The following is a 25428-nucleotide window of genomic DNA, read 5'->3' as shown; positions in this document are numbered from 1 at the left end:
GTAAGTCTGTTCAATGTATTCTGTGATTAGTATTTTTCTTCAGATATTTATATCAACATTTCAGGTTTAGTGAAAGATGTTTTCTGAGCATACCTGTCAGTGGGAAACCTACTAAAGGTAAGTAACAGTATCATTTATATATTCAAATGTATAAATATATTTATGGTAAATAGTTGACATCTCTCTCCATATAACTTAAAAGAAAATATACCTTTAACAAGCACTCAGCCACTATTCTTTTCACAGGTTGAAACAAATATCAACTTAACGAAACCTGTCTTTTAGGTATTTTGGCTCTAGCTCTTTACAACCAGGATCACTTTAAACATAATATTTAAATTTTTGCACCCTTTTCCCTGCAGGGGCAGGGGCACTGAGACTGAGGATGTTTGTCCTGTAAGGCAAACTCTCAGGTAAAGAAAGTCTTTTATATATATATATTATTTATTTATTTTTAACACAGAAGATATCTTTTGCCTCTTACCTTCCCAGTCACAACACAGAGATCATGTCATTGACTAAATTGTTTGATGAAAGCTGTATCCAAAATCTACCTAAAAGAGACCAACTAAACAAAGATGGTGCAACTGCAACACAGACTCTTCTTCTACCAACACACCTCCTGTTTGCCATGGGGTAGCACGACCTCATGAAGTAGCCTTCCAGACTGGTGATCATGGAGAATTTTCTGAATCCTTGGAAAAGTAGTAGAACAACCCCAAACCCTTCACCTTTTTTCCTATCCTCCACAAAGCTGCTTTTGCATTTTACTGTCACTCACTGTCTCTTGGTTAGGGTTGAAGCCTGATACACTCAGTCTTTGCATGGAGGCACCTCAGCACAATGACCTCAATATACTGAGCAATTCACAAGGTGGTGCTGGGATCCCAGGCAGTTCCCTCTGATCTGGAAACAAAAGTCTGAACAGAAAGTTTGACACTAAATCTCAGTGGGTTAGCAAGGGTATGAACTTAAAGCAGAATGAAGACTTAGCTGAGGGAAAGAAATTTCAACCTAGAACACAATTTTCCTTTTGATGACCACAACAAATAGTTCTTGGAAAGCAGAAGGCAAATAAGGGATCTGTGAATATCTCCTATGTTGAGATTAAGTCAGCTATCATCAAAAAACCTGAAGAAATTCTCTGGGTAAGTGTATGGGTGTCAAACTCTTAATTCTAAAATAAGCTACAACTTTTTTTTTTTTTTTAAGTTAAGGTTTTTGTGAGGATGTATGTGATTTTGTAACTTTATTTGACTTCATTTCAATTAATGACAATAACTAAAAAAAATCTCCATGGATATGAGCATGAGTTGCTACACATTCCTTGCTTAAGAAATAACAGGAAACGTCTATTTTTATGTAAAAAAAATAAAAACCATAAATATCCTAACAGTTTTTTTATTACAGTAAAAGCCCTAGTCTAGTGCATTTGGAAGTGGAAAAGGACAACAATTGATCTTAACTTTGAAACATGGAAAAGTATTTTGCTTATGATCTTTTGCCATGTAAAATGAAACCAGTCAATTCAAATGTAAAGAAGTTAATCTTATTTAAAAGGTGCTTGACAGTCTAATTACATAAGTACCTTCCTTTAATAATTTATTAGAAATATGGGGCAACATAAAGACAAAGTCTAAAAATATCCACCATGTAAACTAGTGTTCAACTGCTCTGTTAAAATTAAAAGGTGAAATTCTTCGACTGTCTCATTTTCTAGCAGAACACACGAAAGGAATATTTTAGTTGGTTCTCACCCTCCAGGCAAAGTAGTATAAAACCTCTGGCCTGATTCCAACCCCATTATCAAAGGACTACTCACCTAATCTAAAAAAGCAGCTCTTCATCAATTTATCATTAACAAGAGCATTACAATATAATGTAGGGAAACGGCTTTCCACCAGGGATTCAGTTAATGGGAGTCTAGAGCCACATAACAAGCATGGCAGAAGATATGCCACAGTAGGTGAAGATAATATACATATATTCAAGGCAAAAAATATGGCAAATAACTTCTCTACTGTTGATGAGCTCTCTGCAATACTTATTTTTTAATATTTAATTTTAAAAGTTTTATTTAACTCTGTCCGTATTCTACAGCAACATACGTGAATGTAAAATAACTAGTTGCTGTTGCTCACTCCCTGTGAAAATGTCTTATACTATTTGGCAGTCAATGAAAGTGTGGAAACAAAAAGTGGAATGAGCAGAATAAGCTTGTGTCAGATCAGCACTCTGCCTCATAGGGCTGCAAGTTTGTGGGGGACTTTTGCAGGAGCCATGAAGCTAATAATATCATTGAAGCACAGCCTCAATTGAACTAAAACAATATTTTACAGATAGAGAATGTGAACTGGAGCTTGACAAGCAGTCTGTAAAACAGTTGCACACATTTCAAAAGTAATTTCAAATTAAGAGAGAGAGTCATTGGTATATTCCCAATACACGTCTCCTTAGCGTATAGGTTCTCTGGACTATATTACTCTAAGACAATTAAAATAGAGTTTAGGATTTATTCTGTATAAACATTCTATTTTCCACCAGCTGTGATAAAATTCATCCATTACAGAACATACAAAAATTTATTGTACCAACTGAAAAAAAAAAAAAAAAAGATTAAGAAAAAAAGTCACAAAACACCTTTGGTGAATGAACTGGTCTGAAGAAATTGTGAACGGTGTCGTGTTTAGATCACTTCAACTCAGATCTTGGAGTGAAGTTATATATCTTGAAAAAAATATGAAGCATTGCTATACATAACAGTTCATCTGATCAGCAAGGCAGGTCACAGCAAACACTCACCCCACTGCTCTGGTCTACTATGCTGACTCCCCATGGAGAAGAGATGAGTTCAAGGTCACTACCCTGAAATTCAAAGTGCACTGCAGGATTGGCCCTGCCCACCTGTGAGACCTCCTTCCTGTTCTCTGACCACGACCTTCCATGACAGCCGTGTTCCTCCAAACAATGAATCTGCCTGCAAACAGGCAAGATGCTCCTGAGAGAAGGAGACAACTTTTGGAGGAGCTGGATGTGGTCTACGGACCTTCCTCCCCGAGGAGAGAAAAATAAATTCACTTACAATCTTTACAGCAAACCCTATCTTTCTAGCTGAAAGATGAGGTTTCCGTCTCTCAGTAATTTCTTCAAATATAGCAAAATTCTATAAAATAATCAAACTTGTTTCTTAACAGGCTAAGTGACAGAAGAAAGTGCTTCATACACAAAGTTGTATTCACACACACTTCTCTTAGTAACAGAAAGCATTTTGATATTACATTGCATGAGGGTATACAAGAGATTAATGAAACTGAATGACATCATTACAGTCATATTTCAGGAACAGAATTAGGAGATGTAGTACGCTGAATCAAATATGAAATGAAGTACTTACACAGATATTGCATGTTCTTGCCATTGGTCTCTATACATTGCCAAGAGGAACCGATATCCTGATGCATAGCTTGAAAACAAAATCAACTTTCTAAAAATATTTTGTACATCACTGGACTGGGGAAAATCACTTTCTTCTGAAGTTGCTGGTGGTCTCTGCTAACAAATTTTGTTTAACAATAGCTTCATATAATACGGCAAATCCTTCACTTTAAACATTTCCCTTCAAATGAGGAAGAACCAGACCAGAGTGCAGGTACTTACCCAAAACCATATGCTGCCAATATTTTCAAAATCTTTTTCCCCATTCTGACCTGAAATAAAGAGGAAAAAATAGGAAAACAAACAAACAAACAAAAAAAACCCCTCCACTTCAATAGTTTCAAAATATTTCATTTTCACTTCAGTTTTTAAAATATGTGTTTTGTGATTCTATTTATCATATATTTCAAACTGGACAAGTAATTTCTGTCTCACTTAGAACATATCCAAACAGAATGCTTAAATACCAGGGAACATCTTCCAAGAAGTTATTTATTCATTCCTATTAACTCTAATTTTGAGGAACTGATACCTACCAGCAAAAAATTCAGTTTGCCAGAGAATTCCAAGCCAAACCTAACAAATAGCGTTCCTCTTGAAGGTCTCAGGAAAATGTTCCAAGTGGTTTTCCCTGAGGGATCATTCTGTTAACAGTGCACATTAATTTTCTTAGGTGGCAATATCAAGTCAAAGCTGTAAGGGGGCAGAGGACCCAGCCAAAATGAGAAGATAAGGCTAGGACTTCTCTCCTCACACCACCACAGATGCCCCAGGCTGCACTCTGCTCCAGGAAGTTGGGGGGAAACACAGAAATTGCAGCACCTTCACAGGAAGAGCCTGATTTCAGAAAATGCAGCATCTGTACCGGTTAGATAATGTGTCTGGCCAGGGAAACTGCAAGAACAGCAGCAAAGGAGAGAACCAGGCTGAGAAGCTGTAGGAGCAGCAGTAGGAGATGGGGATAAAGGTTACTGAAGGTCAAGTACAGCCGGCACATCGCTACTGGCACGAAATTGCTGCTGCATTCCAGGAAATCATTCCCTCTCATCTTCCTGAGCCTGTCACATCCTATTTCACTTACTGGTTCTTCTTCAAGGTGTTCGTCTTATTTGTCTCCTTGGGCTTGCTGTTTATCTCCATTTATTCTCAGCATAATTTGAAGCTCATTGTTTGAATCCTGTGACTGGTGGGCAAGCAGGGGGAGAGCTAACCTGTGTAATGATCTGGAGAATCTATGTGGGAAGGAAAGAGAGCGAGATTAGTAGAAGTGATTACAGCAGGAGCTGTGATGGGAATATCATTTCACCAGAGCGAGTAGTGGGAGACTGGCTGGCCTGCGTCTCGTCATTTTTGCAGAGAAAACTGAAGGAGCTGCACTACTCTGTGAGAGCTGTGTCCGGAAGCTATAAAATTACCTACTGATAAATAAGCTGCAAAGTTGTCTGAAATAAAGTTTAGGAAGCAGAAACTTACCTCATACGATTCCAGCTGTATGGTAATGTTAGATAATTAGCACCAATGGGTAAAAGGCATGAATACTCAAAAGTAAAGCATTAGCATATATTTAGCAGATTACAGTTAAATTTAACATGAGTTACCTGTGTCTGCTGAAACAGTTCTTACTGCAGGAAACTCGGTCCTCCTTTGGAAAATAAAAACTATTATCAGGACTTCACATTTGGCTTGCTGGGGGCTCTATTGAAGAAACTGAAGCTTGCTATTCACAAACAAATAGGAAAAAAAAAAAAAATATATATATATATAACCAGCCTGGGCCTACATATTGGCAGCAAGGTGTGGGCAGCAGTGGCTATGGGGTTGGCCTCTGTGAGGAGAGGCCAGGGCTGCGCCTGCCAGACACAGCCAGTTCCAGGAGGCTCCAATGGCCCCATTGCAGGGCAGGGCTGAGCCCCTCAGCCACTTGTAGGGTGCCGTTGGGAAGACGTATTTAAGAAAGGGTAGAAAATATTCATCTTAGGCGAGACAGTCACTGCTATATTACATTTCCTTAGTGTATAACTGGTCTGAAGAAATTGTGAACCATGTGGTGTTTACTGCACTTCAATTAAGATCTGCAAATGAAGTTCTATATCCTGAAATATGTATCCTGGAAAGTTATACATGTATATCCAACCCCCGCTGGACACAGCCAGTTCCAGCCGGCTCCAACAGGCCCACCACAGGGTAGGGCTGTGCCCCCCCAACTATGTGTAAGGTGCCTCTGGGAAGGTGTGTTTAAGAAAAAGTAGAAAATACTGTGTGGAAAGAAGAGGAGAAACAGAAGGAGTGAGAAACAAAAGAAACACTGAGGTCGGAGGAGTAAGAGGAGATGCTCCTTGATGGCAGAGCAGATACCCACATTGCAGCCTGGGCAAGGCCCCATGCTGGAGCTGATGGCTACCCCTGAAGGACAGAAGCCCAAGGAGAGACCACTCTGGAGTGGAAGAAAGGTGTGAGGAGGCAGGGGAACAGTGAGGAGCTGTAACAGACTGAGCACAACCCCACATCCCTACTGCACCGCTCGGGGTGGGCATAGAGGTGTGGAGTGGAGTGAAACTGAGCCCAGGAGAAGGGTGAAGAAAGGCATTTTAATGTCTGTCCTTCTGTTTCCCACTACCCAAATTAGTAATTAAATATTTATTTTTTTTGTCAATAAACTAATTTTCTCCAAGTTGAGTCTGCTAATCAATTATTATTGTGGGCAAAACAATCTCCTTGTCTTCACCACCACCCACACACTGCCCTTCCTATTTCTCCCTGCATCCTGCCGAAGGGGAGTGACCAAATGGCTGGGTGGGAGCGTGGCTGCTGGCCAGGGCTAACCCGCCAACCACATCCTCTCCAGGGAGATCCAGGGACATGGCCACCTCTTTCAGGCACTTTGTGAGTTTTGTATTTTTTTTTTTCTGTCCAGAATTCTGCTTTTTAACTTTTTCTCTCACTCTCCACACTGTCCTACTATTAAACAATCTGTTGCATAAGAAACATGGATAAGCCCCAAAGCAGGGACCAGAAGCCAAGGCTATCTTATTTAAGTAGCATAGCATCCTGTTCTCTCTCTGGCCCAAGAAAGCCATACTTTATAGAAACGTCAGCTTAAAGAGGTGGAAAGGATAGCACATGCACCTGAAAGCAGCTAAAATTCAGCTTAAGTCCTGTCTTAGGAAGCAAAAGCTGTGGGTCTGAGCCTATTAAAGCAAACCCCACAAAAACCTACCTTTAGGCTTAATTTCTAGGATATATTTATAGGCAGAAGCAAGTCACTGCCTTTCATACCCACCCATCTATCTGCATTTCAGTATGTGCTGTGTGTATTTATGAAGCATTCATCTGAGTCCACAATAGGTGGACTCAGATGAAATGAAATCTCACTTTACTGAGATTTCATTAGCAATCTTTCTAGCATGAGAGCTCTGTTTTTACATCCCTGTGCAAGCATTTTTATTTCCTCTTTTTTTTTTTTTTCCTTTGGGAAGTTTAAGAAGTAATCCCTCTACTTGTTCAAGGAAAACAAACAAACAAACAAACAAAAAAAACCCTCAAATCACACTTTTTTGTCCACTCAGTCCTAGAAGTAATACTGCATGTTTATTATTTAATGCATATTGCAATGCCTGAGTAAAAAACGCTTGCATCTTCTGAGAATAAAAATGAGGAGGGATAAGAGGAATAGAAAATACTACCAGGAAAAAACAGAAAACTAAGTGTAAAGGGAGGTAAGCTACAGCTAAAACTGCAGCTGTAACATTACTCGTGGATAGAATCTTTGTATAAATTATGACTTATAATTCCTGCAACTAAACTTTAAAATAAATTGTTAAAATGGAGTAAGTGGTCAAGGAGAAAGATGTTGACATCTGAGAATATAACTACTGTTATCTTGGAATTCTCTTTTCCTTCAGGAAGTATTACAATTTCTGTCTTAGACAGAGGCAGGGTTGTTTCGTATGCTGACCAGTGCTGCTCATGTTGTTACAAAAATATTTTTGGATATTTTAAAAAGTTATATAAATAAAAGCATTTTTGAAGAACAAACCTTGTTTCTTTTTACATATCCAGACTCACAATGAGCAGTACTCTTATTCAGACTGCAGAAACGGAGACTAAATTTAATAAGAGAGAAGGTCAATGTTTCTTTGTGACCTGGTTAGGATACACCACCGGGAGTTAGAAAATTAAAGAGGTCATGTATCTGACACTTAGGAGTATGTCTGCACCTGCTTAAAATGTATATACCGGTCATAGTGGAATCTTGCAGAAATAATCTAATCAGGATCAGAGGCAACAAGGGAATTTCTGGATAAGTAAAGACAGAAACACTGTCTCAGAATTCCCTTCTTTCCAAATTGCTAGGGAGTCATAGGAACAGAGCTGAAGCTCCTATACACACATTTTCATCCAGATTTAGTTATTTATATAAAATAGATCCGTTAAGAAAGACTGGCAGGAAGACCCATTCCAGAAGAACTAACAGACTGAATGAAGATTAACACACTAACATGAGACATGGAAGAGCCCCTAGCCTTGACCTGATAGAATAGTTTGTGGTTGTTTTTTTTTTTTTTTTTTTTTTTTTTAACCTCTTCATGTTTCATGTTTTTAAGGTTTTGGGACATCTGAAGGCTGAATAGGAAATGAATTTGTCATCTAGCTCTCCACACTACTGGGAAGAATCTGTGAGAATAGAAATTGTAGAAACACCACTAACAAAGGTGCCTTGGAGGGAAAGAAAGGACTGCAGACAGGGATTATGGTAGGAGACAAAGAACATGATTTTTGCATTCATCTTACAATTTTCAGCCCCCTAAAAACAGGGGACAACAAATGAAACAGCATAAAGAATAACAACCTAGTTGTTGCAGGCATATTTTCTGTGCTGTTTAAAACACTATGAATATAGGATTTGATTTGAACACATACTTTCTTTGATTCATTCCAGTTGCACCTGTTCTTGATAGAGAGGAACCACAAGAAAAATATGAGTATTCATTATTACTGGCATGATTATCAATGTAAGCCAAGAAAATTCAATCCTTCAGTACTGAAATATGCCCCTTGCTTTTCCTGATTACTGTGCATTACATTATGTTACAGTCCTAATTACTATGAGTAGAACAACTTTGGATTCTCCAAAGAGCAGAGAGGCTTGCTTGAAGTTTGTGTATATTGATTTTCCAAATGCTAGAGTGATAATACATGTCTTTTGTGTTTATACATAACATTTATCCATTTATTACACCATTTGCCAATGCTATCCTGGGTTGTGTTAGGACAAACATCAGCAGCAGCTTGAGGGAGGTGATCCTTCCTTTCTACTCAGAAAGCGAGGTGGGGGTTTTAGCGAGGTGGGGGTTGGCCTGTTCTCCCACGTGCCTGGTGTCAGGACGAGGAGGAATGGGCTTAAGTTGTGCCAGGGGAGTTTTAGGTTGGATGTTAGGAAGAACTTTACCGAAAGGGTTTTGAGGCATTGGAACAGGCTGCCCAGGGAAGTGGTGGAGTCACCATCCCTGGAAGTCTTTAAAAGACGTTTAGATGTAGAGTTTCACGATATGGTTTAGTGGAGGACTTGTTAGTGTTAGGTCAGAGGTTGGACTCGATGATCTTGAGGTCTCTTCCAACCTAGAAATTCTGTGATTCTGTGTGATCTAGTGGGAGGTGTCCCTGCCCATGGAGGAGGGGGGGGGGGGGGGGGGGGTTGGAACTAGATGATCTTTAAGGTCTCTTCCAACCCAAACCATTTTATGATCCTATTTTGTTGCTCTTTTTATTGTATTCATAACAAATAGAGAAGTATTGGAATCTTTTAAATTTGAATTTTTATAGGTTTGATCTTTTTTTTTTTCCAAATATCTGCAGTACCTAGCATGAACTAAATTTGTCTATTTTTGAAATAACACTAAAGAGCAACAATAATCATATACAATTAAAAGTAAAGGCCTTTTGATCGATGGTTGATCAATGATTAGGCAAGGTTTGAGTTTGTGGTATGACACCAACTCAGAACTGGGAATCAAATACATGATTCATAGCAGCAAAATTTAAACAAGCATTGGATAACTTTGCAAAAGAAAAGATTGCTTCTGAATAAATGGTCGTTATGTGAAGACATGCATGAAGCTGTGAGAGAACAGTAAAAAGCTAAAAAGCTAAAACTGGAAAAACTATACCTAGTCTGTTACAGATTTAGACAAACCATTTAAGTTTCATTCCCAACATCTTTTTGGTTATGTTTTGGGTTTGGTTGTGAAAGTTTTGCAGAACCTTAAAAAAAAATACAGTACCCTCCCTCCATTCTACATTTCATAAAAGAACACAGCCCTTACAGATTCAATAAATTATTCATGGAGACGACAATATTATTATTAGACCCTGGGGTCTTGGACTACCCACATGTAAAAGATCTAGCTCTACACAATCAATCCAGCAGGATAACTCTGTTATACTCTACTTAACCCACATTGCCTAACAGGGTTTGAAAATGGATTAGTGGATGAAGAGTTTGTTTTAAAAGACATATTATCTCCCAGAAAAGGAGAGGATAATTCCTACTAGCTCTTTTAAGAAATCAAATGATCCTGAATTGGAGAGAAACTTCTATGTTCTCTTAACCAGCTGGACACTGATGTGTGATGACTAGAGAGACAAGGGAGAAGCTGTGCAAGAAGCTGTGCATCAAAACAGGTACTCAATCAAAAAAATCAACACTAAGCAACTGTTCTAGATTGAAAACAAGGTATCAAAACTGACTTATTCTTGCATATTCTTGTACTGGGTCGGGCTGGGACGTTAACTTTCCCTGCAGCAGCCCATACAGTGCTGTGCTCTGCACTTGTAGCTAGAACAGCAGTGGGATCACACCAGCGTTGTGTCTGCTGCTAAGCAAGTGCTGAGCTGCTGGCACAGCACCAGGATGCTCTGTAACCCTCCTAGGGGGTGGACAAAAAAGTGAGAAAAGAAACATCACCAGGGCAGCTAACCTAAACCAACCAAAGGGATATTCTATACCATATGATGTCACACTCAGCAATAAAAGGTGGAACAAGGAAGAAGAGGGGAGGGATGGGCTCTCATGAAAACGTCGGTCCTTCTCCCGAACACCCGCTATGTGCATTGAGGCCCTGCTTCACGGATGTGGTTAAGCATCACTCATTTGTGGGAAGTAGAGAGTAATTTCTTTCCTCTGCACTTTCACATAGCCTTTATTTATTTATTTATTTATTTCCCCTTTTCCCCCTCCCTTTCACCTTTTTTTTTTTTTCCTCCCCTTTAGTTAAATTGTTTGGTTAATAATAATCTTTCCTTAATAATTATTTTTTTCCTTTAATTAAATTATCCTTATCTCAGCCCGTGAGTTGTTCTTTGCTTTACTTCTTCCCCTCCACATCTAAGGAGGGGGCGTGAGAGAGCAATTGTGGTGTTTAGCTGCCTAGCATGGTAAAACCACCACAGTTCTCTAATTATCATCTAGGAAGGGGCAAATAAGACTTCTGGAATGGCTAAAACTCTTTACAGCAATTTGCACAATTGATACTGGTAAGCAGAGGATATCCTAACACTCTAAATTAGAGAGAAAGCTGAAAGTGTATCTGGAGGCTAAATGTTTCTTTGCTTTCTATTTTTGGTGACTATGGGATGTCCAAAAAATCCCAGTGGAATTTACTATCTATAATGATGGGGGATCCATTTTTATTCCAGAAATCTGTTCACTATCATAGCACTATGGTAGGGTCATTTTTGATTTTGCACTTGTCAAGATAGCTGTGTCTTTCATACATGCATGCATTTTATTTGTAATATTTTCTTGCAGTAGAGAAAATGACTGGAAATAGCTCCACAGTAGATCAAGGAGAGAAAAGTAAAGGCAAGGGAAGCTTACCTCTACATGGAGACAACATGTAAAGCCCACCAAGCAGATCAGAGATGCTCTCTTCTGGGAGGTCTATGAGGAAACTCTTTAGCATGTCTATACAATGTTGAGTCTATAGATGGCTGGAGTCAAGAGTATTCTACAGGAGATAACTTCCGAGTATTCACTTAAAAAGAGAAAAGGGAAAAAAAAATAAAAAATCAGATTTTAACATGCTTCCTATTGAGAAATAGTCTAGATCTGTACTATGACAGCTTCTCACCAGATGTTACTGTTAAAAGAATAAAAGAGCACTCACTGAACAGGAGTTTTGATTTTGCAGCTGAGTGTGCATCAAAATCTGATGGCAAGACTTACAATATTCCAGACAGAGAACAGAGACATATTCTGAACTTCCTATGCATCTACTCAAAACAACTCATATTTTGAATATCAAACCTTCACAGCAAACTGTTCACAGGCAAGCCTTAGGCTGAAATATTTTCGCATAAAACATTAGTTGAATAAATTTTAACTAACATATTTCTGGATCCAGTAGAGCAATTTACAGGAGCAGTATCTGCCACCAGCATACATGGTCATTCCAGGTTTCTGCGTAAACAGATAGAACTCCAGAAATTTTACATCAGTGTAAACTATTTCTCTTGTTAAAATAATGGCAACATGGCAAATATAATGCAGGAGTACAACTTGGCCACCTTTGCTTAGCAGATTTTTTCTCTTTTATTCTTCAGTACTTTTTCTCCCAACATGTTTTTTTGTTTTCAGTGCTGCTACCTGACTCTTCCCTTTCAGACAGCCTCTTCCTGACAGTTATCAGGGTTTAACATACTGTACTAGGAGGCTCGTGAATATTGCTCTTTGATTTTTAGTGCTTTATGATGAATGGCTTGGAATCATTGCTATATATATATATATATATATAAAAGGAAAAAAGGAAAGAAAAATAGTTTCTGAAAACCTTTGTGCTATTGAAATCTGTCTGCAAACTTTCCAGCACTGAATTGCTTTGCAACAGGACTGTCTCTCTGCATGCTAGCTTACAAACCTCCCATGAAAAAAGAGCAAGGCATAATGTTGGAAAAATCAGAATATGAACCTTATGTTTGATTAGGATGTGTCTTTTCTTACATTTTTCCTTCTTGATTTTGTTGGTCTTTTGTTGTTTAAGAATATATTTAAATTTGAGGTACACTGGGTCTTAGATCCTTCATTGCTTCACAACAGATACCAACCTTATTTTTTTCATTACCTAAATAAAAACATGTAGTCAAGAATTGAAATGTTGGACCCTGGAATTACAATGAGCACTCAGCTCAGAAGAAAAATATGATACCTTTCACTGCATTTGGCAACCTGGAAAAAAGATAGACCGTCAAAGATACTTGGAGGAAAGAGAAGAGGAACAGCTCTAGAATTGGAAGTGGAAAGCCTCTGCAACAGAGCATTTTTAGGAGAAATGTGAAGAAAGTACCCCTACCTCTGTTTCCCTAGGGATGTCTTTGACACAGAAGCTTTCCCTCAGTGAAAGTCAAGGAATTTATAAACTTGTTCAGGGTTTCCAGAGCATGGAGGTGAAATACTTCCCAAGAGGACTAGATTCAATCCATCACACCATGGCAGAGCACATTCATTAAACTCCTCACCTTCTAGAAGCCTTGGCAATTTATTTGTCTGTGCAAAATTCCAGGCAAGAGTATGGCAGTGCTGTTACTGTGTGCCACCATCACATTCATGCAGCTGGAAATCCAGACTGAAATCATTGCTGATGAGCCTCAGCAACACCCTGCAGAATGCAAAGGATCCTGGTGGATGAGACCAGCTCTTGATGCCATTTCTGAAGGTGACAGAATTACAGTGCAGCCCCCAGGCAAGTGTCTCTGGCTGACAGCTTATGAAGCATGGAGAGTGCTGTGGGCACCCTGTTCATTCCCAAAAGGGGCAGTTCCATGGTCCTCAGAGAAAGCTATGTGTGTGTTCAGAGGAGCAGAGCACTGTTTGGTCTGTGGGGGATGAGCAAATGAGGATAGTGGGCTTTGTTTTGTTCTTCTCCTGACTCCAGCATGTTCCTGTACCTTTCTTACTAACCGGTGTCAACATGGAAGAAGTGCCCAAGCTCATATATGCATAGGAACAGGGAACGTTATCAGACTTCAGTCCACACTGCCTCAATGCCACTGCCCCTCAGCAACAAACAGATACTTTCAGTTTGGTTTCCAGCATGTTCAGCAGTTTGGTGAAACAAATTGTAAAAAGTCATTCTTTGCAATTCACCTGCACCTTCTAAAGTCATGCAAGTAGACAACTTCCATTCCCCTGTCTGCTGGCTCACAAATGGAGAATAAATGAACGAACCATTGCAAACAGACATACAGCATTCTGCATTGGATGGCTGCACAGCGGGCACCCACAGCGCACATCAGTGTAACACTGGTCATGCTTGTGGAGTGTTGTGCATGTAATGTGTTTTCTCCACAGCTAACTGGTAAAGATTGGTTAGCACAAGTTACCTGCAAGATACATCAGTACTCTGCTCCTTACTGACTGGCGTGTTAAAAGGTTCCGCACAGAGATGTGTTGTTTCATTAAGAAGCCACTTTGCCCTGTGAACCAGAGTGCTAAGGTCTCTGATGAATACACGGCTCTTGGCTGTAAGGTCATGATTTCTTTTTTTCTGTGTCCAACTTTTTTTCTCTGTTGTACCAGATCAGTCTGATAGATTTAATAGGATCCATGGGATTTTCATTTTTCCTCAGAGACTACTACATTTATAGGCAAGAAATACTGTTCCACTTTCCCATGCCACTAAGAGTTCTGTAAAAGAGCCCTGCCTCTTAGGGGTCTACACTAAATTTTTTAATACTATGGAGAATCCTTGATTTGTAAAGCCATGCTTAGAGAAAAGAAAAGGCTTTCTTTGCAACAATCCACACCCTTCAACCTCATAAAGTTTTCTTCACAAAGTTTTAGTCCAGAATATTTTGTTTTAGAGGCAAAACTCTCAAAAAGCTTAACATTAATTTAAACCTTTTTTCCTTTGTTCTTTAGTGTACATTTTGGGGTGGGACTGTTAAGCAAGGAAAATAAAAAAAAGATCCTTTGCAGAAAAAGTCACTTTCTGGCTGGAATTTCAGTTCATACCTATTAAATGGTCACTTTTTTTTTTTTTTATGTGTATGCTTGTTTTAAAACTAGAAACAACAGTCAGTCCCATATTCATCATTTGTGTGTCATGTTTCAGCCTGGAGCATATCTTTACGGTTAAGTTATAAACTCTTAAATTAAGTATTTATAACGAAAAATACATGACAACTCCCTAGCAATAACTTTGCAAATACCACCACTATAATGACAAAAATGGTTAAATGCTGTTATTCTGTTCAAGACATGCCAACAGATTTTGTGTTAACTGCCTGCAATTAGAAGTCTGTTGTTTTTTTTTAATAACATAGTAATATGAATTCTGCCAATACTTTTGCAGCTTCCAAAATATTATTAAAATGAATAAGTTCAGGTGGAGAAAGAGCAATAAAAACATGAAAAAGCACAGTTTCAGAATTATAAAGCTCCACGTCAATAGAAAGTTCAATTTAAATATAAACTCTATTGTTCTAAATACAGGTTCCTCAGAGCAGGAGAGACAACCAGTTATATACTAACCTGATTTAACATGGCTGTGTGGAAGTACTGAGCATTCAGGATATTATACTCTGTAACCCTGTGGAGCACCCTCATGACCACCTGGGGAAACAAGATTAAACTAAAAGAAATATTTTTTTAGGGAAAAAAAAAAAAGCATTACAGAGGGAAAGCAAGACTTGTACTGGGAATATGTTGTATTTCTTTTCCAGTCTCTTTATTCTTCATTACAAATAAGTCACCTAATTGCTAAATACAAAAAAAAAAGACACTAATTAGAGTAGTTGCTTTGACATCTGTGAATACTCTAAGTTAAAACTTAATTAGAAGTTAAAACTATGTTGTTTTATTGATATGTACTTAGCATTTTTAGTCCTTTAAACATTAAATGGAGGTTTACTTAGGAAGGAGCATTACAAATTAAACATTTAAACACACGGCTGATTTTCTTCTCTAATTAGTGATATTCATCCTTTCTACTGACACAGTCCTTAGCAAGGAAAGAGCAAAATGAGAAACCTGACAAACACAAGCAAATATTTCCACATTCTTTCTAGAGTAAAGAATTGCCTCAGAATTGCTACTCTTCTTATTTCAGGTTTATTTTTTTCATTCATCAGCAAGGGAATTCATATGCTCCAGCCTCCCCTAACAATGATACTCTGCTAATAAACTCTTACTGCCTTCTTCTGTCTGTCAAAACCACTGCATAAATCGCTGCCTAGGAATCATCGCCACTCAGACACATGTACTGCTGACCCTCCCCCCCAGAAACAATGAGTAGAACCCCTTGCCAATCAGCAATTATAAGATAACGGTACTAAAAAGCCTGAACCTGGGCTTCAGTTGCTCTGCCAACCCTTCCAGGAATCTTTCATGTGCCTGGGAATTAAGTAATTAACAGATTAATTTATTGTTCTATATAAAGGATTTCCATCTCTCTAGTCAGATTTGACATCATCAAAATTCGCCACCTCATCAGAAGTTGCCAACTGTTGGTCTTCATTCCCAAAAGACAAAGAAATCCACAAAAACATTGCTTCATAGCACAAGGTTGCTTTCAAAACTGTCACAATCTGAGCATTGTCCTCCAATTCAAAAACACATTTTACTTTCCAGAGTACCCCTAAATAAAGGGGGACATATAGTCACAAGAGCTAGAAATGCCAAAGTTGTAATTAAAGCAGGATGTGGATACACTTATGGCCCTCATCCTGCAAAGTAAAGGATTAATCAGTTTTTAACCTGATGACTAATTTCATTGACTCCCCATTGGGCAAACACAGCATAACCTAGAACATTTTGCCAACAGAAGCTAGATCATTGCTTTAAAGAAACAATTTTAAGCATTAATGGCAATGAACATTACTACTTCAATTTACAGTCCAATCTGCAAGAGATTAGTGTTCAAACACAGATTTAAGACCTGTGTATTCTAGTTGATACACAGTATTAAGGACTTATTTGCATTACAAACACACGTTGTGTTTAAACACAAGCAGGAGAGGTTACAATAGTGGAAGCAACAACTGCAATTTTACTGTCATTGTGGTCAAGAGAAAATTGTGTTCAACTACATGGATTAAGTCCTGTTGGAGAACATTTTAATTCTGTGCTTTAAGTATTTTCTTCCAGTGTAAGGAAATTTGTCTTTTTTGTTGTTGTTTGCAATGCAGAAAGTTATAAAAAAAAAATAAAGAAAAATATCAAACTAAATTTAAGGAATAAAAGCTTGCTATGGAGATGTGAATCTCCTTCACTAAAGATTTTTAAGAACAAATAGGATAAACATCTGCTGGGCACAAGCCAAGCATTCACATCTCCACCTCAGGGTTACTGACCAACTGTGACCAGCTCAAGACCTTCCCAACTCAGTTACTATCAAAGTTTCAATATTTATGATGCTGTTCCCGTGTTCTCACGTTCCAGCCACATCATTCTAATTGGTCACATTGGCAAAAACAATCCTTGACTACAGATCCCATAAATACATTTTTATGGAGCAAGCGAATGAGTGAAAAAAAATATTGTTGGGAATGAGAAGGTTGATCAGCCTGCAGGGATGGCAAGGAAGGTGTACTTACTGAGAAAAAAAGCATTTGTAGGATCTCCTCAAGAGTCTCTGAAGACTAAACAAGCCTTTCCTGACTTTGACAGAGGAGAATTTCTCTACATTTCTTGGTGGAGAAGGCAAAAAGGAGCTGTATGATAAGGCTGAAAGGAAAAAAAAATATTAAAGGAAAATTGAAAATGCAGAACATATCACTAATAAAAATGTGATTGAAAAGTTGTATTGAAGAATGACACAAAGAAAAATTGTGATAACAATTCATAATACATCATGCAAGTATTTTTAAGGAACTTTTTTTTAGTCAAATCCTGACATACATTATTTCAATGATTCCAGATGCCCTTTCCAGGATTTCTGTGAAAAAAGGGAAGCCATTTTCAAATCTTGAAACAAATTGGCTCCCATATGTAAATTTAAATTATCCATCACCCTGCAGGAGGATTCAAGTAAATTCGAAGGCCATCTTGATGAATAATCAAGGTTATTTTGTCACTTTTTTTTTTTTTTTTGAACCATGCTGCATACTTTCAGAGTTTTATAAAAAGATCCACATAATTAGTTTAGTTTACCAGGAAAAAAAAAGTTGAATGACAAGGTCAGGCTCTTGCCCTTTCAGTAAATTAGAGAAGATTGCCATAAATTGCATAATATAATGAAACACCAATTTGCATATTTGCTGCTATATTAAAAGGGATCAGTTTTAGCTCGCAAGGCAGAACAAATAAAAACATGCATTTTAATAACTCAAATTACTCCCAGGAAGTGACCCTCAGCAGAAAGCCTGATTATCACTACTTAATTAGAAGCCTTGGAAACCTAAATCCTCCTTTAAATCCTATTCTGTGTACAGTGAAAGATGAAGCCGTGAGTTTTGTCTTAGATTCAATATTTACTCTTTACTAATATGTTTGCAGGGGAGACTTTCCAAGCATTATGAAGACATGCAAAAAAAAATTAATATTCAAAGAAAGAGTGCATAAAACCTGTGTTGGCTTGCAGGTGCAAAGCAATTAACAAGCTGGCATTTGCAGTACTTTTAATTAATTAATTAAAAATTCAAGGCTGACTTTCATTTCTTTAAATGTTTGAACATTTTATCCATCAATAATGAACCACTACTTACTGCTGTGCTACAACAGCTGGTAAATGAAAAACTTAGTCCAACACTGTAAAAAAAAAAAAAAAGTGCAAAGGAATTTCACATTTTACTTTTTTCTTCCAATTTAAAAATGCAATAGAGTTTGAAACTCTGTATGATATGGAGGTGAATCTTGTGTGTTTGCTTCACAATAAAAATAAACTGCATTCAGTTGAACCTAGAGCAGGAATTAAAATCAGAACATCAGAACTTTCAGTATAAAATATACTTGGGTTTAATTTTTAATTTAATTTAAAAATTAAATTCTGTTTGCTTGGAAAGTCAATGGATTTTTCTTAAGAATAATATGCTCTGTTCTGATCTTTAAAGGTTAAAATTATACTATAAAATGAGATTTCGAGTCATTTCTAACTGGCTGCAAATAATAAATAATCAGCGAAAGGTGCTGTGACTAAAATTACAAGTTGATGTCACTTGAATGATAAATGTGTTGTTCTCAGCAGAAAGATTTTGGTCAGTATGTATTTAAAAGACACTACCATTAATACACTTTAATTAAAACATAAATACTATATTCCTATCTCACTAGGCGTTCACTCAGCTGGAACTAACTGTATTTGCTTAATCTACAATTTTAGATGTATTAGCAAAAATAAATGTTGGTGAATGTAAGAGCCTGCTTACATATCTTGGGTAAATTGGTGATAATGAGTCAAGAGACTTTGTGTTCATTCACATATATTAGAATAAGAATCATTATGAAATTAAAGCTAAGATTAATCCTGCTAATGACACCACAGAGCATCTGGGAATAAGATAACCCAGATGTCAAATTCGCTGTGATACTGTGCTGCTATTTGATAGAGTAACCCCTTGAAGTGTTCTTCTAAGGCAGCTAGCTGGTACCCCACAGTCCCAGCACTTGAAATGCAAATGAGTGACAAGATAGACTAATAACGAGAGCAGATTCTAGCAGTAAGGAAAATGAATAAATTAAAAAAAAAAAAAAAAACACCGAACCACTGATAAGAACAAGCAGCAGGCAACCCAATGTCCTCAATTAGGGTGGATGACATCTGCAGTGTATTTCTCTCTAATAAAGCCCTCACTCTGTATTCTAAAGCACACGATTCTAACACTGTTAACATTTTAATGTCTTGGGCGTGCATGGTAACATTAATTACAAGATGATTTGGATGACTTCTGAATCTCTTTTATGTCTTTCACTGAGTAAAAATCTGAGTTGCAGCTTTGATATCATAAATAAAATGTAGAGACCTGCCAAGCATTAAAGCTCTCCTCAAGTAACTCAGATCTGCTAAGTTACATTAAACCTTTATAGCTAAGTAAAGAGCATTCTCTATGAATTTAAAGAGGGTCAGTGTCTATACATTTTAATGGCAAAGCTTTACAGATCTCCAGTATTTTTCATTAGACTGCAGCTGTTGTTTTTTTACTTACTAATAAGTTTAATCTAATGTTTTGTTGAGCCCAATTTACCTTCTCTCTACTGTTTATTCAGAAACTTACACCACGATTTAGTCACTTGCTTCCTTCTTTTCCCAGCTGTGGGTCTTCTCTTCCTGCTGACTGCTCTGTTCCTCGTCTGAAAAAAGAGCAATCATTAGCACTCCTAAAACAAGACTGAGACTTGTCCACAGCTGAAAAAGACTCTACCGTGTAATTGTAGCACAAGATTCAACGTGGATTTGAATGAACCAAGAGCAATCCAGTGTCCCCATGGGCTTTTCTGCTTCTTGCTATAATGCAGTGGCACCTGATCTTCATGACAGTTGTTAACCACACTAACCACTCACTGCACTGCCATCATCCCTGCATCAACTGAGGGATGAACTCTGAATTTAGACAAACTCAGTATGGTAGAAGGGAAAAAAAATGTACAAAGGGCAACTTTTATATTTGGAAGACATACAACATCCCTGGTTTGGTACTGCCCTGATTCTCCTGAGTCAGTACAGTAAAAAATGAGGATAAATATTTTCCTGAAGTGTTGTAGCCCTCTTCACATCAACATAAATGCAAAGAGCAAGGAATGCAGAACTAAGCTTGTAGTTTCTCAAGTGAATGCTGCAGCTTGAAGCAGACAATGGACATTCACTACTGTTTAGAACAGGGCAAGGATGTCTCCTGCCTTATTATATTAGCGTGGTGCTACCATGTGTGTGGGGCTAGGAAATAGATTCTTGTCTATGAAGCTCTCTGGGGATGGCTGAGTCAAGACACTCAACTTTCTTGTAGCTTCAGTCATCTCATTAAACTTTGCTCTGCAAGAGGTTATCATACAAAATCCAGCAACAGCCTTATGAGAAACATCTCTGTAGGAAAGACTCATATACATTTGAAAACTACCATTTTAGGAGGGAAAATGAGCAAACATAAATGCTTTGATCTCTTCCTTGACACAAGTAGACCACGCTCTTTGTGCCGAAGGTGTAAGACCACAAATAACTAACTGCCATGCATCATTTAGAAGAACAAAGCAACAATAATGAATCAATCCACAGTTCAGATTGAGATTGGTGGTAATGAGATTGACAATGAGAAGCTGCTCAAGCCACTTGATCTCAAGAACCTCCAGCTTCAGAATCTCATATCCATGCCTCTTTCTGATGGCACTTGTGGGACAACACCACTAGTTTGTCTTCTGTTTTTTTTTTTTATTTATTTTTATTTTTATTTTTTGGATTCCACAACATACATATTCCTCTCTCTCCCTCTGCTTTCCCCCCTCTTCCCCTCTCATATACATGTATCCACACACACCTTTTTCTTCTCTTTCTTTTTCCCCTCCATCTATATCAATGAGACATTTACTGTCCAATTAAATTTTGTACAAGTCCGAGACAAGATAATTGAAGAGAAATTAGGAGGAAAGCAAAGCGGCCATGGGATCTATGCCTCCAACTACATTTTAAGGTGCATTTTAGAGGGTAATTTATACAAACTCTCATTTAATGCTGATGTTCTTTCCTTTTTCAGCCTTCACAGCCTCAAGAATTAATGAAGCACTGAGAAATTTCAGAGAATATCTTGATGTTAATAATTTTAAACCCTTCCTCTGAGAAGAAAGGGCAATAATTTCTACTGTTGTTTTGTTGCAGTAGATTTTACTGTCCAGGTGGAACCAGATATTCTAGCATAGTTATGCTAGAATTTATGCTAATCAGAAATCTGGGGGGATTCCTGATTCAGAATTTGAAATGTTTTGGTGATATAACAGAAAAAAGTGTACCCCTCCAGGTAGTTTCAGCCCATCATCTGCTCTGTCAGGAAAGCAACTCAGATAGATAACAATATATAAAAGACACAACCACTTCTCCCTGAACAAGGATATCATAACACTCATGTCAGTTTTCTATGGAGATCTGCAGGACCTGTACTGCAGCTAGTATGACAATTTCAGAAGGAAGAGTACTGATGGGCTGTGACTACAATTAGACACTGATGCATGGTGATGCTCAGGAAAATAACCAATTGCCAGCTAGTGATAGTTTTTAAAAGTTTAAAACAATGCATGAGGTAGTAAAGACTATGTTGCCATGCTGCAGGTGGGGGCAAGTGTGGTGCTTCTTCAGGACAATTTCATTTTGCAGGGACCCAGTCACTGCTGGCATTTGCACTGCCCTGGCCATAACCAGAGCAACATATCACCCACTTCTGGCTCCACTTGTTCCAGACTGAAGAACAACAAAGAGTTGGAGTGGGAAAAAAGAATCACCTTAAATCAGATCTGTATGGCAGCAGTAAAGCTTTTTGGGGTATGTAAGATTATTAATTCAAACAGTAGTTTTAATTAAAGAGCCAGAATGCTAAGAAATTGACTTCTGAAACTGCCCATCAGTGCCATGCTGTAGCGGGTAGGTTGTTTATTTCATCATGTTGGTGTTCTGCTTCCCTTTTTATACTATTAATATTCATTTGTTTACATCGATCTTATCACAATAGGTCCTATTTGATTTTGCTGGTGATTGAGTTTCAAGTCCCAGGTTTCCCTTCAGACTTATTCACACCCCATACAACAACTGATTAGATTTTGACTCTTTTAAACAACCAGCCATATTGTTTGGCATGGCTCATCTGGATAAAAAAAAAAAAAAAAAGGAGGTGCTGTAATATTTGTAACTGCAAAGAAGGCAGCACCTTACAATGGAGGTGGTCTAGCTATGGTCTGGTTGGTTCCAAAATTAATGTCGTAATTTATTAGGTATTGGTGAGCCCTTCGCTGCTCTACCTGATGAAACATAGGAAGGCATCTCACCACAATATCTTTAAAAATCTAAGTTACATATGTACACACATACATACATATACATATGTATGTAGATGTATATATATACACACACTTACATACCAGTTTCCACTTTGCAAACTAAGTTCAGCTGTATTTCCCTTCTTAAAGCTATTCCAACCACTGAACTCTCAATCTCCTTCTGTGTCTTCAAGACACAATTTCAGTTCAAGTGTCTTCAAGACACCATTTCAGTTCAACTGTGTGGTAAAAGGACTCTTAAGCTGGAATAACTCACAGCCTCACCCATTTAGATCACCAAAATATTTGCACAAGTACCCCCAAAGTTATGTTCAACCAATGAGTTCAGCATGAATACACCTAAAAACCATTGCAATGTACGTGCAGCTAGAAGCATGGATTGTTGAGAAAATAATTTTCCTTTATTTCAGGTTCATGAGAAGAAAGCACAACCTGTAAATCATTTTCATATGCTGTGATTTACATACATGTAATGTCTTTGTTGCTGACATTTGCTAAGACATATACTGACCTTGCCCCATCTACAGCACTTGTCCTATTAATCACCATCTTAATCACCATAGTTTTGAGCAGTAGTGACCACTGTCTAAGTGACTTTAAAAAATCCAAAGCCTGCATCTCTCCTCTGAAAATGCTGATTTGTTTGCCTCATTTTGCCAATTAGGACATAGCATGATACACCTCCTTACAGAACACAGAGTAAATGATCCCACATCTATACAAGTGTATAAACAGGGACTAAACAGTTCTCTTATAAATAAGGAGAAGCTTTATTATAGGGAAAAAAAATGACAAACCACACATAAAATGTGGCTTTTTTAATGTAATTTAACCACAGAGCCAAACCACAAACTCTGAGGGAAAAAACAAACAAACAAACAAACAAAAAAAAACCTGTGGACGGGTTAATAAAAATACCTCCTTAAAAGGTAACTATCATCTACATACTACTATTTTCACCAGGCAGATTTAATAAATTGCATGCCAGCAGGTTCCAGGAACACCTATACAGGGAATTTCCAATACAGAAGTTTAAGTCACAGTTACAAGGGTCTTATCTTCCCTTGTGCTTGGACAAAATTGCCATTAATATTAATGGCAGACAGGCATGCATGTAAAGAAGAGAAACCCCTAATTAGTGTCATAGCACATGCAACATTCCTAACAGGGAAAACACTTTGTATGCCCTAATTGCATAAAATTGGCAACAAGTTACCGTATACATTTGTATCAAAGGCTACAGAAGCTCATGAATTCTCCTGTGGTAGGAAGACGTGCCCATACTGCAGACTTTGGGTGACAAAAGCAGTCTGCATGTGTGTTATCCCTATAACCTCTGCTGTCTAGCAAGGGTAGCCCTCCAGGGGTTCACTGACTACTGCTGCTGCGGCCCTCATCTCTCACAGGAGAAAAAGCATAAGCACCTGTATTTTCCACTGAGGCTGAGATATTTTTCAGCTATTTTTTGTTGTTGTTTTGTTTTGTTAATTTAAAAAGATCTAACTGTCTGATCAACTTCTGCTGCTATGCAGACATTACAAAACTGCACTAAAAACACCCTGCAGTCTTACAAAAATACAAGAATTGTACCAGTCATGTTAGAGAGCAGGGTTTTCTCTTTCTCATTTGAAGTTTTCTCCATATAATGCATTGCCAAAAATGACAAGAAATTCAGTTTGTCTGCAGAAAGACCTTCAACATTCAAGTTGTCCCTGCTACAATTTCTACTGAAGACCTCAAAGCACTGAAATTTCTGCAGAAAACTCCAACTTAAAAAGGAGTTCTGCAATGTTGGTTGTTTTTTTTTAAGTAGTTAAATGGAGTAATATAAGCAGCAATTGATAGCATATTTTTACAGAGAAAACCTCTACTTTCTTATGATAACTACCTTTTCAGAATTTTAAATCTTTAAACCTAAGTTACTTTAGCATGTATGTTTTCACCTCTTAAAAACAGCTGATCAGGTAATTCCTCACGTAACTTAGCTGACTTCTCCCTGATGCAACAGACCACATTTTTGCCTCAGAGTGTCAGTAAGAAAAAAATATCATATTCAACATTTTTTAAGTTTTAAACTGGAGAAAGGAGATAACTGTGTGAAACATTTTCACCTAAATACTTAATCAGAAGTCAACATAAAAGGACCACTGGCATCAACACACTTAACAGGAAATATGACTAGCTCACTTGATATTTTCTTTCAAAATGAAAAGTCTTTCCTAGACTTTTTTTTATTATTATTATTTTTTTTTTTTTTTTAGCAGTAGTCTTCATTCTTCTTGAGTCAAAATCTGGAATTCACCAAAGCAGTCTGAGAATGCGAAAGTTCAGTCATCCATTAGTTCAGGTACCGACAGCATATCCACTTAATCAACTACAACAAGACAAATCTGCTCATGTTGTATTTGTGGATAGACTGCTTGGCCCTTACCACTCAAATTGGACAAGTTTAACGTTTCCCTGCCTGGTCTACTGTCATATCCATCTGTTAGAGTGGCATGGTGCCCACTGACAAGGTAGGATGCCAGTTTCAACCAGAGCAAGGATACAAACCAAAGAAGAGTTTAGGAGGAAAGCCTATTGGATGTAGCTAATGACACCTTATTTACAGAGATCCTCCTGGTGTCAAGCAATGCCAAATTAAGAACACATGCTACATTACAAGGATCACATCTGTTAACAAATATTGGCACTTTGTCACTTGCATCTGCCTCTTTTGTTAATCTGCTTCAGTCCTGAAAAGGCTGCCTGAGAAGACGAGGTGTACAGACCTCAATCTACCAGCATAATCACAGATTTACTCACCAAGAATTTCGCACCAACAGGCCAAAGTCTGTCAATGTTACCTTTGTGAATACCTCTTCCAAATGGTCCATGAAGCCCTGTATAAAGCCTTGAAACAATTACAGATTTATAATATCAATTTAAATAATTTTTTAATGTGTTTGATGGTTTATCGTGCCTATTGTTATCCTGTCAGCAACAAGATTAACATGATGGCAGAAAACAAGAGTGACAAGCAAAAG

The 25428-nt window shown here is 37.8% G+C and overlaps 1 long non-coding RNA gene across 2 annotated transcripts; it reads right to left on the bottom strand.

The window, feature by feature from the left end:
• Positions 1-3570: 3570 nt before the first annotated feature.
• Positions 3571-17858, bottom strand: LOC110353962 (uncharacterized). 2 transcript variants are annotated; one of them, XR_011811207.1, is made up of 6 exons: positions 17582-17858; positions 17026-17155; positions 14963-15043; positions 11312-11468; positions 4517-4667; positions 3571-3707 (listed from the first exon to the last, which is right to left on the bottom strand). It is a non-coding gene; the product is annotated as an uncharacterized lncRNA (long non-coding RNA). The 2 variants fall into 2 exon arrangements; XR_002405266.4 differs by lacking the exon at positions 3571-3707 and having other exon boundaries at positions 4126-4667; positions 17582-17856.
• Between the last annotated feature and the right edge of the window lie 7570 nt (positions 17859-25428).

This window comes from Anas platyrhynchos, chromosome 8 (genome assembly GCF_047663525.1).
Source record: "Anas platyrhynchos isolate ZD024472 breed Pekin duck chromosome 8, IASCAAS_PekinDuck_T2T, whole genome shotgun sequence".
Taxonomy (NCBI): Eukaryota; Metazoa; Chordata; class Aves; order Anseriformes; family Anatidae; genus Anas; species Anas platyrhynchos.
Note: the sequence above shows the minus strand (reverse complement) of the source record. Positions and strands in the feature narration are given on the sequence as shown.